General features: G+C 34.2%; 1 protein-coding gene across 1 annotated transcript in view; it reads right to left on the reverse strand.

The window, feature by feature from the left end:
* The window catches only part of CDH9 (cadherin 9), a 108871-nt gene extending 107435 nt beyond the window's left edge, over positions 1-1436 (reverse strand). The window contains 1 exon segment of the mRNA XM_033110582.1: positions 1323-1436. The gene's annotated coding sequence lies outside the window, so the exon portion shown is untranslated.
* Positions 1437-12426: the final 10990 nt, after the last annotated feature.

The raw sequence follows: 12426 nt of genomic DNA on the forward strand, positions 1-12426 counted from the left end.
ACTGAACGATCAAATTAAGTCTTAGTTAGATTTAGTTGAAGATGGCTAACTCTTCAAATTCCATAGATTAAGTAAGAAGTACCAAATGAAGATGTCCTCTTTCATGCAAAAGTTACCAGTTTTTGCTGTGACAAAATCACTATTTCTTTTATACTACATGGATTTCAAAAACCTTGTAAAAAAATCCTTATCAATAATTTCATAGATATATAAAATAAAATACTAAGTGACAACAATTCTCCAAAAAACCCTTAATTTCTCCTCAAATCTATAGTCCATTACATTCTCATCAAAAGTTGATCATAAAAATAATTATGAATTATCTACTACAGGTGATTACTTTTTAGTATACCTTTGTTATTTAAAATAGATTCTAAGAACATACACTGCTAACAGTATATAAATGAATGTACTCTAGAATATCGATAACCTTATAATTAAAATTTATCATGCCTTATTATGAAGTTAATGTGCTTGAAAATTTAACTGATGTGAATGGTTCTATTGAGTATGCAAAACAAACAAACAAACAAAAACAACAATGCTCCATCAAATCATTGCATTTTCCAAATCACTTCATATAAAACATGCCCATTTTTTGAAACTTTCCCTCCTGTAGTTTTCATCCAGTCTTTATTACAGTAAGATACATTTGCCTACAATAATGGAGAGCAATTATAGCCTATAGATGTACACACATTTAGAATGCTGACCCGAGTGAGAACCACAAATATGTGAAAACACGAAGAATCCTTTACCAGGAAAAGTGATCACCTGAATCCTGACATCCTGTGCCTATCTGTATATGTTATTTATATATTATTTTATTTTAATATTAAAAATAAAGTGTGTCTTCCTAAATTATGAAAAAAGATGCCTTTATTTTGGACAGTGTGACTCAAATTATGTAAACAAAAGTTATGAGAAAGTCAGGAATCCATTTTAATTAATGTAATAATAACATACATAAACACATTCATATGTGAGTAATTCAAAGCCACTCAAATAAACTAACATAATGTAAAGTTTGGTTTGAATTTTACAATAACGCTCCATATGTAAATTTGAACACTATAAAAAGAGCTTGGGTAGGTATCAGTTTTGTAAAAGTAAAATAAGAAGCAAATGTTTGCAAGTTTTTTTCACTGTACATTTTAATACCTTATTCAAATACTACCAAATGTATTCTTACCTGCTTCCAAATGTTGAGAGAGAGAGAGAGAGAGAGAACAACTAGGAGAAAAGCAGTCTTTGCATCACTTCATTATTTGGAAAGGAAAGCTGAATAGCTGATATTGCCAAGTGAAGTATATAACACTTACCTTGTTTAGCAATGGAACTGAGTTTAGCCCTGCTCAGCACTGTAATTCCGGCAGCGACGTTGCTTCTGTCTCCTTCCTTCCCTTCTCTTTTTATAGTATCTTCACGGCTGAATCTTCATGCATCTCAGCGTGCCTCCCTCTTCGAGCATCACTTTTAACTCAGACAGGCAGGAAGCTGAAGCCAAAGAAACTCTCTATCTGATTGGTTTCCATTCAGCGTTTCTGATTAATATGAGACGGTCCCTAACATAGAAAGATGCTGCCGCTGATGGCGCTGCGCTGCGGGGCTCCGGGCTTGAGGCTGGGGCAGTAAAGACCTCTTTAGGGAGAGTGATTTGCAAGCGAATGAAGTGGGATGGCTCAGAGAGGAAGGCTTTGTCAAAGACCCCCATAAGAGAAAATAACCTAGTGTTTTTAGTCTCGGTTAATCAGCTCTGCTTAATCTGTTTGCAATTGGGAACGAAAGGTCACAGCGTGCCTGTAACCTGTAAATCATCGGTAGAAAATATATATCACATAGAGAAAGCTGTTGCTCAAAAGGAACTTCATGTATATCCCCTGCAGAATTGGCGCCGACTTATTTCAATTTAATACCAAAATTCCAAGTTCAAGAAAAAAAGAATCCAGATTATATTTATCATTCATAAGGATGAATTTTTATCTGTGTCTCTATGAGCTTATAAACTAAAATAACTTTCAAAAGCAGTAATTTAAAAGCGTCTAATAACAGGTGCACTAATAGATTCTTTTTCAGTAAAGGGAGTGATTTTAAATATAATTTCAAATTTCTACACTTTGCTTTGTACTTGACATTGCAGTTGAGGGATTTTCACCTTCTTTGGAAATGTCCAGAAATGATGGCGACCATAGACTCCTCACTAGAAGTAGATGGTCCACCTGTTAGATTCACTGCTGTACACTGCACAACTATTAGAGAGGGTAAATCACAGCTGAGTCCAACCCTGTTTCAGAAGAGAAGTCCCTTTAGTACTTCTGGAAATGGCACAATAAGAAGGTTATTGATTAGTAGATAAATCCTTCTGAAAAGAAGTTCTAGTAATAGTTGTATGAAACGTACGGTGGGAATATGGCTCACTTTATAATGGCTCGTTAAGTCACCGTAAGTAAATAGTTTAAATGCCAAAAAATATCAATATCCTATTTGATGCTTCAAAGGAAAACTGACAATAGAAAATAAAAAATAAAATCGCCACTTCTTTTTTTCCCCTAGTGGTGAAGCTTATCCATGAAGTATAAACAGACCTGCCTCACCGAGGCATGGCCGTGCATTATGGAAATTTATTTCTTTCAAGGGAAAACAAATACTTAGAAAATATGATTTTACATGTCCCAAAATAAAAGGTGACACTACTAATGCATGGTAATTGAACTTGTAGTACATGGTTTTTAAAGAATTCTGAATTTGAAGTGGAGGAAATGAGCAAAAAAGTGGACTTCATTTTGTTCATCTAGAAATGAAAGAAAGGAAAAAGAAGAAATAAAGCTTTATACATATTGTCCAGGGCTAGATAGATCCAAATGGTTCAGAACAGCTTAGTAAATTTTTCATGGAGGCTAAGAGTGCTTTCTTGAGGCAAAGACACTTAATTTAAAATTCACATGCTACTTTATACTCATTTCTTCCAAGTTCACTTGTTCCTTTAAATAAATATATGTATTATGGAAGTCTCTTTGTTAATGCTGAGATAAAGTAATATATGTAAAGTGGAAAAAAGGAACCAAGCAAAATATTCTAGTATAGTTTAAGATAAATAGTCACAAGTAAAAGCTTTAAATCTCTAAAGTTGCGTACATTTCATTTTCCACTGACACCCAACTATAGGGAAAGACTGTTTTGTGTGAAATCCACAGTGCAAGAAAGCATTCTATTGCCTTATTTGAAGTTATTTTTACTGCTCCTGGAAAAAGGAGGGCAGGTGTTTGCCAATTAAAAAAATGGTTACTATCTCAGGAGTCTTGTCTTTCTCTTGATTGTCAATAATAATGTAATATTTGAAAACAAAAGGACTAAACCTTGGAATTATTGAAAATTCTTCAATATCATATGTTTAGGCTCTTGTCAGTTTTCAAATACAAGTAGCATTCTGTAGCATATAAAAACAGTTTTTAATACTTAGAATGAGGCATATGAATATTTAGCAAATGGTTTTTCACAACAATATTAATCATCTTTATTTACAGTAGTAGAAATATATTTCATCTTCTTATGTAGACATCAAAATTCATTAACAATAAATGTAAAGTATTATTTGATTTATTTTTTTCAATATTATTTTAGTTTGAACTAACCTTAATCATTTGGTACTTGAAATATTATGTTATTGCAAAAGCATATCACGGACTTTCTTTTCTTTGTCTTTGAATATAATGCGACATCATAATAAGGACCTTACCTATTTAATACTATGCAAAATAACTGATCTATCCCTGTCACATAGAAAACTCCAATTTCTTTTTGCATTTTGTTATTATAAATACTATTCTATTATACAATAATCTTTTGGCAAATTGTGAGAAAGAAATATTGAGAAAAATAAAATAGCCACAGTGCTAGTTTATCTTGCACTGAAGCGGAAAAAAAAAGATGAGTTAATAAAATAAACTTTATAGTCAAGTGAGTTTTTAAGCATAGAGTGGTCCCACAGTATTTAGAGAGGCCCGTAAAGACATAGGTAGGTATGGCCCTGGAACAACTATGAAATAGACATTCCCTGTGCAGTGACACCACTCATAGGAACACCCTGGATTCCATCTGCTCCTGGTAGGAACTGCTCACTCCTTCCCAGCTAAACCTGAAATGCTTTGCCACATGTTTCATATGCCATGACAGCATTGTGACTATCCCCTCCCAGACATATGTAAAAAATTCGTCTCAGTTCTTTTGCATTGCCATAACAAAATAACAAAGATTCGCTCCTACAACCTGAGATCAAACTATACTCAGGTATGGAGCAAAAATTATAAGCCATTCCCTCCTTTTCCCTAGCAAATCATCCCTACTTCTAGAAAACCTTCTCCAGGTTTGAAGCTTCCCTAATCATCACCATGATTTTTATCACTATGTGGATTGAGGTATCCCCAACTCTCATCAGAATTCCCTCAGACTAATTATGCTCGCTGGTGAATCTGTTTAGCATCAGAAAATCCTCTGTGTCCTCGGCCTTTTCTTTGAACATCCCCTTCAATTTCCTGCTCTTACTCAAAGCTGGCTGCTGTATAAAAAACATTTTCCATTTCATGTTTCTCACAGTAGAGATGATATTAATCTCATAGCCCATGTACCACAGGGCCCAGAATTGGGATAACTGGTCTCCTTGCTTGTCATCGCTAGGACATTTTTTCCTCACTCTGTTATCCATGTTTGCCATAGATTTTATCATGCCTAACTCCCCTTGTTAAAATCAGTTAAAGACCTTAGTAAATTCAGCAACCACTTACGTCATCCACACAGTTCATCGATTCTTCCTTGCCTAGATTTTTCCATCTCCCATGATCATTTCCTGCTCTTCCAGAGAAAACCTTTTTTGTTTTCTTCTGGACAATCCTGATAGCTCTTCTCCATTCTATACCTCAAGGTACACTAGAAATGAGGTGACTCAGTAGAACTAAACTGGATCAGCATGAAAGGGTACTAGATTTCTGCCTGCCGTTTATGATTGGTAAATGGATGTCTCTAGAGGACAAAGTCAAAGAGGAGAATGTTCCTTTTATCCAGGTGATTGCATCTCAACAAAAAAGATCATGGCATATGGTGCCCAATGCCCCATCCTTGGGTGGGAAATTCCCTCCTGGCATATGACCTTGGTACTCAGCCCTAGCACCCCTCTCTGTGAGTTGGAGAAAGCTGGGGCATTAAGAAGATTTGTCTCAGTCCTTTTGTGTTCCCGTAACAAAATGCCATAGACTGGGTGGTTTGTAAACAACAGAAATTCATTTCTCACAATTCTGGGGGTTGTAATTGTAAGATTAAGGTGCGCAGAGATTTGGTGTCTGGTGAGCTTACTTAGAACTTTCTGCTATATCTTCCCTTGGTGGAAGGCACGAGGCATCACTCTAGGTTCCCTTTAGAAGGTCACTAATCCTATTCATGAAAGCTCAGCTCTCAAGACCTAATCCTTGCCCAGAGGCCCCGCCACCTATCATCATCATCTTGGGCCTTAGGATTTCAACATCTGAATTATGGGGAACACAAACATCCAGACCATAGCGAGATTGTATTAACTTTTTTTTTTTCATATAATATTGCTTTTCTTGGATAAACCTTGATTTGCACCTATGTATGTGTCACTACTGGTATTCACTCCTAACCTGTGGCTTAATACCTAGACTTGTCATTATAAAAAAAATATGACCTCCAAACATTTTTTCCCCCCAAAATCCCATTTTAAAGCTTCTTAGTCCTACTTTCAAATCACTCTCTCTGTGATCCGATGCCAACACTTCTACTTCTTCTTCAGGACCTCTGCTCCACTGACCTCGCCTTAATGCCTATCGTCCCTCTGAGATTCTTACTTCTCTGCTCACTCATGTTTGATCCCAAGGCCCATCACAGAAACAGTGGCTTGCATATTCCCTTTTTCTGTTCTCATGTCAGGACTGCACACACACAGCCTCCAGAGAGTAATGCATTTTTAGAAAGTGGTGAAAAAAAAATAAACAGGGAGTTTTATAGGGAGTGTGTGTGTGTGTGTGTGTGTGTGTGTGTGTGTGTGTGTGTGGCAATGAAATATGGACCAGGGACTGGCTCTGGGAACATGAAGTGATCCATATATCAAATAATGTAGCAGAAGTAGAATTTTGGAGTCAGAGTTTCTGTTTGTAGTTGCTCTTCATTTTTTCTTCACAGTTCAGAGAGCTTCAACATATTCCAGGCTTTATATAGAGGATGAAAGTTAGGAAGTTCACAGAATCCTTGAAATCTGTCCTTGGATATTCATAAACCATGCAGATCATAGATGGCTTATATGAGTCCTCCACTACTTTTTTTTGTTTTGTTTTAATTCTGCTTATACTTATTACCTGAACCATTATTATAATTGCTACTGTTATCACTAGTAATAATAATGCCATTGGTTATAAAAATAACAATGGTTATAGTTTACAGTAGACTTGCATTAGTAACGATCAGCATTTTTTAAATGTCTTAAAACAACTCCACAAGGTAGACTTTTTCTTTTCTTTTTCTTTTTTCTTGACATAGTACAAGGAAACTGATGGTCACTAATATTATTTCTCAAAATTCATTTAGCTACGGGGTTGGTAGAACCAGAATAGAAATCAGTCCTATTTAAGTTTAATGCCCATCCTCTGAAGGACTCTTGGCAACAAAGTACATCATGACTCAGGAGCTAATGGACAAAGGTAACTGGAATATCATGCATCCCCAGAGGGATTCCTCATACTCAGAGATCCTACACAGTAGAGAATTATGTCTAAAATGTTTATGCTAAACAGATTTTTGTTTGTAATATGATAGAGAATATAGGAAATGTGTATCTAGATTTAGAAAGTTCTAGTGAGGAATTAGGTTAAAAGATCATGGCAAATTATAAATGATTTCTAAGTATTAGACAGATTTCTAAGTTTTTTTGTTTGTTTTCTTTTTTGTTTTGTTTTTTTTTGTTTCTCTATTCTGGCTCATGGATAAATATTTGGACAAACTTGCAAACGCTTGCCCAGATTATGTTAGATAAGAATTCCAAAAAGAATATAACAAAAATTCCACTGATATTTATATTAAAGAAATACGTATTTAAAAAACCCTTAGAGTTTTATTCATCTTTATATACTTTTAGCTCATGGAAAGGCACAGAATTGTTAGCCAGTAAATAGTATATCATGTGCTTAATATGTTTCAAACAAAATGAATATTTAATAAAAACACTTACTCATTTATTTTCATTTTTAATTAAAGTAGTTTTGTTATCAGTTTGTACATAAATATTGCATGCTTATCCTAAAAGAGAATGAAATCACTTGATAATACATGCATTAAAAGAAAATTTCTATTGCTATCATTTGGCATGTAACTTAAATCACTCACACAATTAATTTTTAAAAAATGGGATCATATTCTGTGTATTATTTTTTATCATGGATAATTTAAAAATTTTGTTTTAACACTGCTTTCCCCTCCTTGTTTTCCCTCATCTTTATCCTTTTTTTATTTTACTACCTCTCCTTCTAGTGTAAGTACTGACATAAACATCCTCTTGTATAATTTTCTGTACTTTATATAATCATATTAAAAATATCTGTCTATCCATCTATCATTTACCTATATTTTTATAGGTACCATTAGTGTTTTCATTAAAAATAAACAATGTATTTCATTAACTGCTCTGCATCTTGCTTTTCTACTTAGCAATATATTATGGCCATCTCTACAAGTCAATTGAAAACGTCATTTCCAAAGCTACTAAACATCCTATTTTACTTAATTGCATGGACATTTTCTTCTTTTTAAAGTTTATCTCAGATTCTCAATGGAAAATTTAGGATGTTTTTTTCTTGGTAGAACAATTTCCCATCTGCTTTCAAGCTTCTGAAATTTACTTACTCTCTTCTCCTTTCCTGCTGTTTTCTCCCTTGGGGTGTGTTTTATTTGATTATTAGAAAGGAGTGATATTTCATATCTGTGTTCAATTTTCAGAGTTATACAGGCTCTAGGTTTGGTTATAGTTCGTTAATGATTAGAAAAACAATACAAATGGCATTTGCGTCACCAAATTTGAAAAAAAAAAAAAAAAGTTCCCCAAAAGGTAGGTTAATACTTATCTGTCTGAGTGGGTCATGTCTTAATTTAGTTAATAGCAATTTCTAATAGGTAGTTCATAAGGATACATCCGTTAGTGCCTTCAACATAAATGCTTTGCACAGTTTTCAGCTAATGTCCCTTGTGTTTTTCCCCCAAATCCATTAAAGATAAAAATATAATTGATATTATCAGTACTTTAACTTTTTCTTGTAGAAATATTTTTAATTTTAAAATATTTTAATGTATTTTTTATCTTTGCAATTTTTAGAGTATTTTGCAATGCATACATTATATCAATATGCTATAATTGTAATGGATATATTATAAATTGTATACTATACAAAAATTATAATGGATTACACAAATGTATATATGTGTATATATGTGTACATTTACACACACACACACACACACACACACACACACAGATCCAACAATTAAGTTCTTAAACTTTCCACCGTGCACTTACAAGATGTAAATGAATGATGGAAAGTTCGCAAAATTAATTATATTACGTGCACAGTCAGGAAAAATTGAAAGATCAGTTAAGCAGTGGCTTTGACATATTCTCTCTAAATAAGCATACCTTTAAAGAACACCTTTATATACACAGGACTTTGCTAGAAGCACTGAAACACCAGAGTAGAAGTCTGTGTTTCTTCTCTTAAGACACCAAAGGGATAATTTATATCCTGCATAGTGAAGGTGACATCGAAAAGTTTTCTTTTTAAATCAACTAAAGGCAAGATTTTTGACTTTTACCTACTGTTAGTGTCTAGCGCTGGTTGGAGTAACTGGATCGGTGGTTCTTGGCCATGGTCACACATGACACACCTGAGCATAGGCTCCTCATCTTGAAATTCTGATTCAGTTGTTCTAGGATACAGCCCAGATCCTAGCAATTTCAATAGCTCCCCGAGTGATGCCAGTGAACAGAAAGATCGGATAATGAGCACAGGCTAGGGAGTTGATCAAGCATGAGCTTGCAAATTCATCCCCTGGTTACTTTCAGGAGAAGGTCTAAGCATAAGTGTGTGATGTCTACAGTTCTCTGCAGACTTCAGTTTCCAGTGCGTCCAATGCCAATGTGCGATGTTCAAGGTCAATGGCAGTTTTCATACTTCCTTGAGCATACTGCTTTTTTGTTTGTTCTGAATACTTTGCATACACTGTTTGTTTTTTTTTTTTTTGTTTTTTTTTTCTGCCAGGAGAGTATTTCTCTTCTCTGTATTATTTTTTTAACCCTTCAACACAGTGTAAATGCCGCCTCCTCTGCGAAGGTGTCCTGGTGCACCAATCCTCCTCAGGTATTGGTACTTGGCATACATTTCATTCCGTCTTTATTGTTTGTTGTTGACAGGTCCACCGCCCTCCGTCAGACTGTAAGTTCCTTGGAGGCTGAAATCTTTTCTTTTACACATGGTGATATTACCAGCACATACATTATTACTTTCCTGACAATAACACAGCTCATAAAGGGGGCTCTCTCTCTCTCTTTTTTTTTTTTTTAATTAGTCAATTGGTTAATGTGTAAGATTTCAACTTTTTCTTCCCAGAAACAAAAAACTGCCTGCCATCACCTCATTACAGGTAAAATGTGGCTAACCTTATCTATACAGGTGAGTAATTTAACAGGCAAAGCTAGAGTAACAATTTTATAAACACACCTTAAAAGGAAATATATTAGTCAATACTTGGTTTCATAGCTTTGGCTCTTGTGTATGAAGATTAATATCTTAATAACTATATATTAATTTCAGTTCTTAAAAGAAAAATGCACACAAAAGAATTAGGCTATACTCATGTTTTGTTTGTTTTAATTGCTGTTATTCTTAACAATAAAAGCTACCATACTCGGAAAACCAACCATAAGTTATTGCACTAGTTACCTCCTAAATTTTCCTCATTGGATCTCCATAATAATATAAAAAGGCATTCATGATTTACTCACCCTACAAATAAGGAAGTGTAGGCTCAGAAATGTTATAACCAAATGATACACAGCTTGAAGTTGGCACCGCTCTGATTCAACCCAGATCTGTTTCACTCTGACACTTTTGTTATTTCTAGTGTGTTATACCTAAGGACGTCAGATCACATGTTCTGGGCACACTTGTCCGTTTTTCTTTGTACAGTCCACTTTTCAGGAGAATGGGTTTGATAATTTAGATAATAATGCCAAATTTTCCATGTGCTAGTTGTGTGAACCTGGGCTAGTTACTCAAATGTCTCACACCCTCAGCTTTCACACAGCAAAAGAGAAAATAATCATAGGGGCTCTGTGAGGACCAACTGAGGCAATGACTTCGGTATAGGGAACTAGGTTTGAAGTGACTGGCATCACATTTGGACGTTTTGCTTTTAAAACAGACAGAAGAGTGCCTGCAGGGACAAGGCCCCGATTCACTTTAACAATTCTTCAGTCTCCAGCGTCCTCCTAATGCCATCCTATCTGACGCTGGCTATCGCTCCATTTTAACACTGGTCCAAGACTAACATTCGATTTTGCATTACTTCACTCACAGCTGAAGTCTTCAATGTCTGACTGGGTTTTTCACTTTGGGATTCCAGACTAACACTGAGAGCTAACATTGACTAACCCTGCTCATGGAATATTAACTCAATTGTGCAAAATGTGGCAAGGGCAAGATGATTAGGAAACATCACACTTTTGCATATAGAGAAGAAAGAATCTGCCAATGTCGTTACAGAGAAAGCCAAAGGAAGAAATACAAATTGTGTTTACTGAACCTCTTGAATGTGTAACCCGTCTGTTGACTTACGGGAGAGAGAAATGCGGTAATAAAAATTGTGGTTGACTTGCCATCAGTGTTAGGGTTGAACTTTACATAGTACGTATGCCTGTAGGAGGGCATGACTTCATTTGAGTGTCACAGGATTTATATATAATGAATTATATTTAATGTGTACATGTTTTAAAAACAGTTTGAGTTACCACTTTTGAAAAATCTTATCTGACAATCTTTGTGTTTAATTGGAATGTTTAGTTCATTCGCTTATAGAATAATTGCTGATACAGTTGAGGTCAAGGATATAATGCTGCTCTTCGTTTTTTGTTTCTCATTTTCTTATTCATTCTTCTTTTCCTCGTATCCTTTATATTAGATACTTTTATTTATTTAATTTTCTCTCTTCTACTAACTTCTACACTAACTGAAACATTGGTGTCTCAATTAAATTAACCTCAAGTAGGGAAGAGTTGACACAGATCTGCTACTGTTATTTCCTTTAATTACTATCCCCTACTGGTTACCTTAGAAATTGAAGATGTAGCCTTACTGTATTAGAGAAACAATACATTTTTTATTATTATTAGAGAAAACAAGTCAGTATTTTTACACCACCTAAAGCAATACAAAATAATTATAATGGACTAATTTCATTGTCTGTAGCTACTTTTTGTATAGTTGTTATATATTTTGATTCTCTCTATATATATATTTATAAAACATAATACATTGTATCTAATATTGCTTTTAAAAATAATACTATTTTACATATAATTATATATTTACCATTCCATTATTGTTTATACCTTCTTAAAGGAATTCCTTGTGTATTTCCATTTGAGGTATAACATTTCCTGTAGTGGAGGTATACTTGAAAACAAAAGTTTTTAGTTTTCATTTTTCTGAGAGGATTTTAATTTCACTTTCATTTTTTAAAGCTAATTTTGCTGGATATATAATTCTTTGTTAACTGTTCTATTTTCTTTCATCACTTGAAAAAAAACATTTGTCTTCTGCTGAGGCAAAGATTCTGTTGAGAAGTCAGTTTTTTTTGTTGTTGTTGTTTTTTTTGTTTTTTTAATTGATCGTGTAAGATAAAATTTAGTTTTTCTCTGGCTAATTTTTAATCTTACTCTTTATATTTCATTCTCTGAGGTTTGGTTATGCTTTTTCTAAGTGTGTTTCTTCCTGTGGTTTATTTATTCACTTCTTTGAACATGTGGTTCGATGTCTCTTTTTATATTTAGAAAATTATTATTCATCATTTCTCTTAGAAAATTACTTTGGTTCCATTCTCCCACTCTCTGCTTCTTTGAGGACCTTAAATACATGCTTGTTTTTTTTTTATCATGCACTACATTTCTCTAAGCTCTTGCTCTTTTCCATTTTTTTGTTCCAGTACTTCAGGTGGGGTATTTTCTCTTGAACTGTCCACAAGTTTTCTAATCCCATTTTTTTTTCGGTTTGTTTTGTTTGTTTGTTTATTTGGTTCTTTAGATTCCACATATAAGCAAAATCACATTGCATCTGTCTTTCTTTGTCTGATATATTTCCCAAAGCACAATACCCGCCAGAT

This window comes from Rhinolophus ferrumequinum, chromosome 7 (genome assembly GCF_004115265.2).
Source record: "Rhinolophus ferrumequinum isolate MPI-CBG mRhiFer1 chromosome 7, mRhiFer1_v1.p, whole genome shotgun sequence".
Classification (NCBI taxonomy): Eukaryota; Metazoa; Chordata; class Mammalia; order Chiroptera; family Rhinolophidae; genus Rhinolophus; species Rhinolophus ferrumequinum.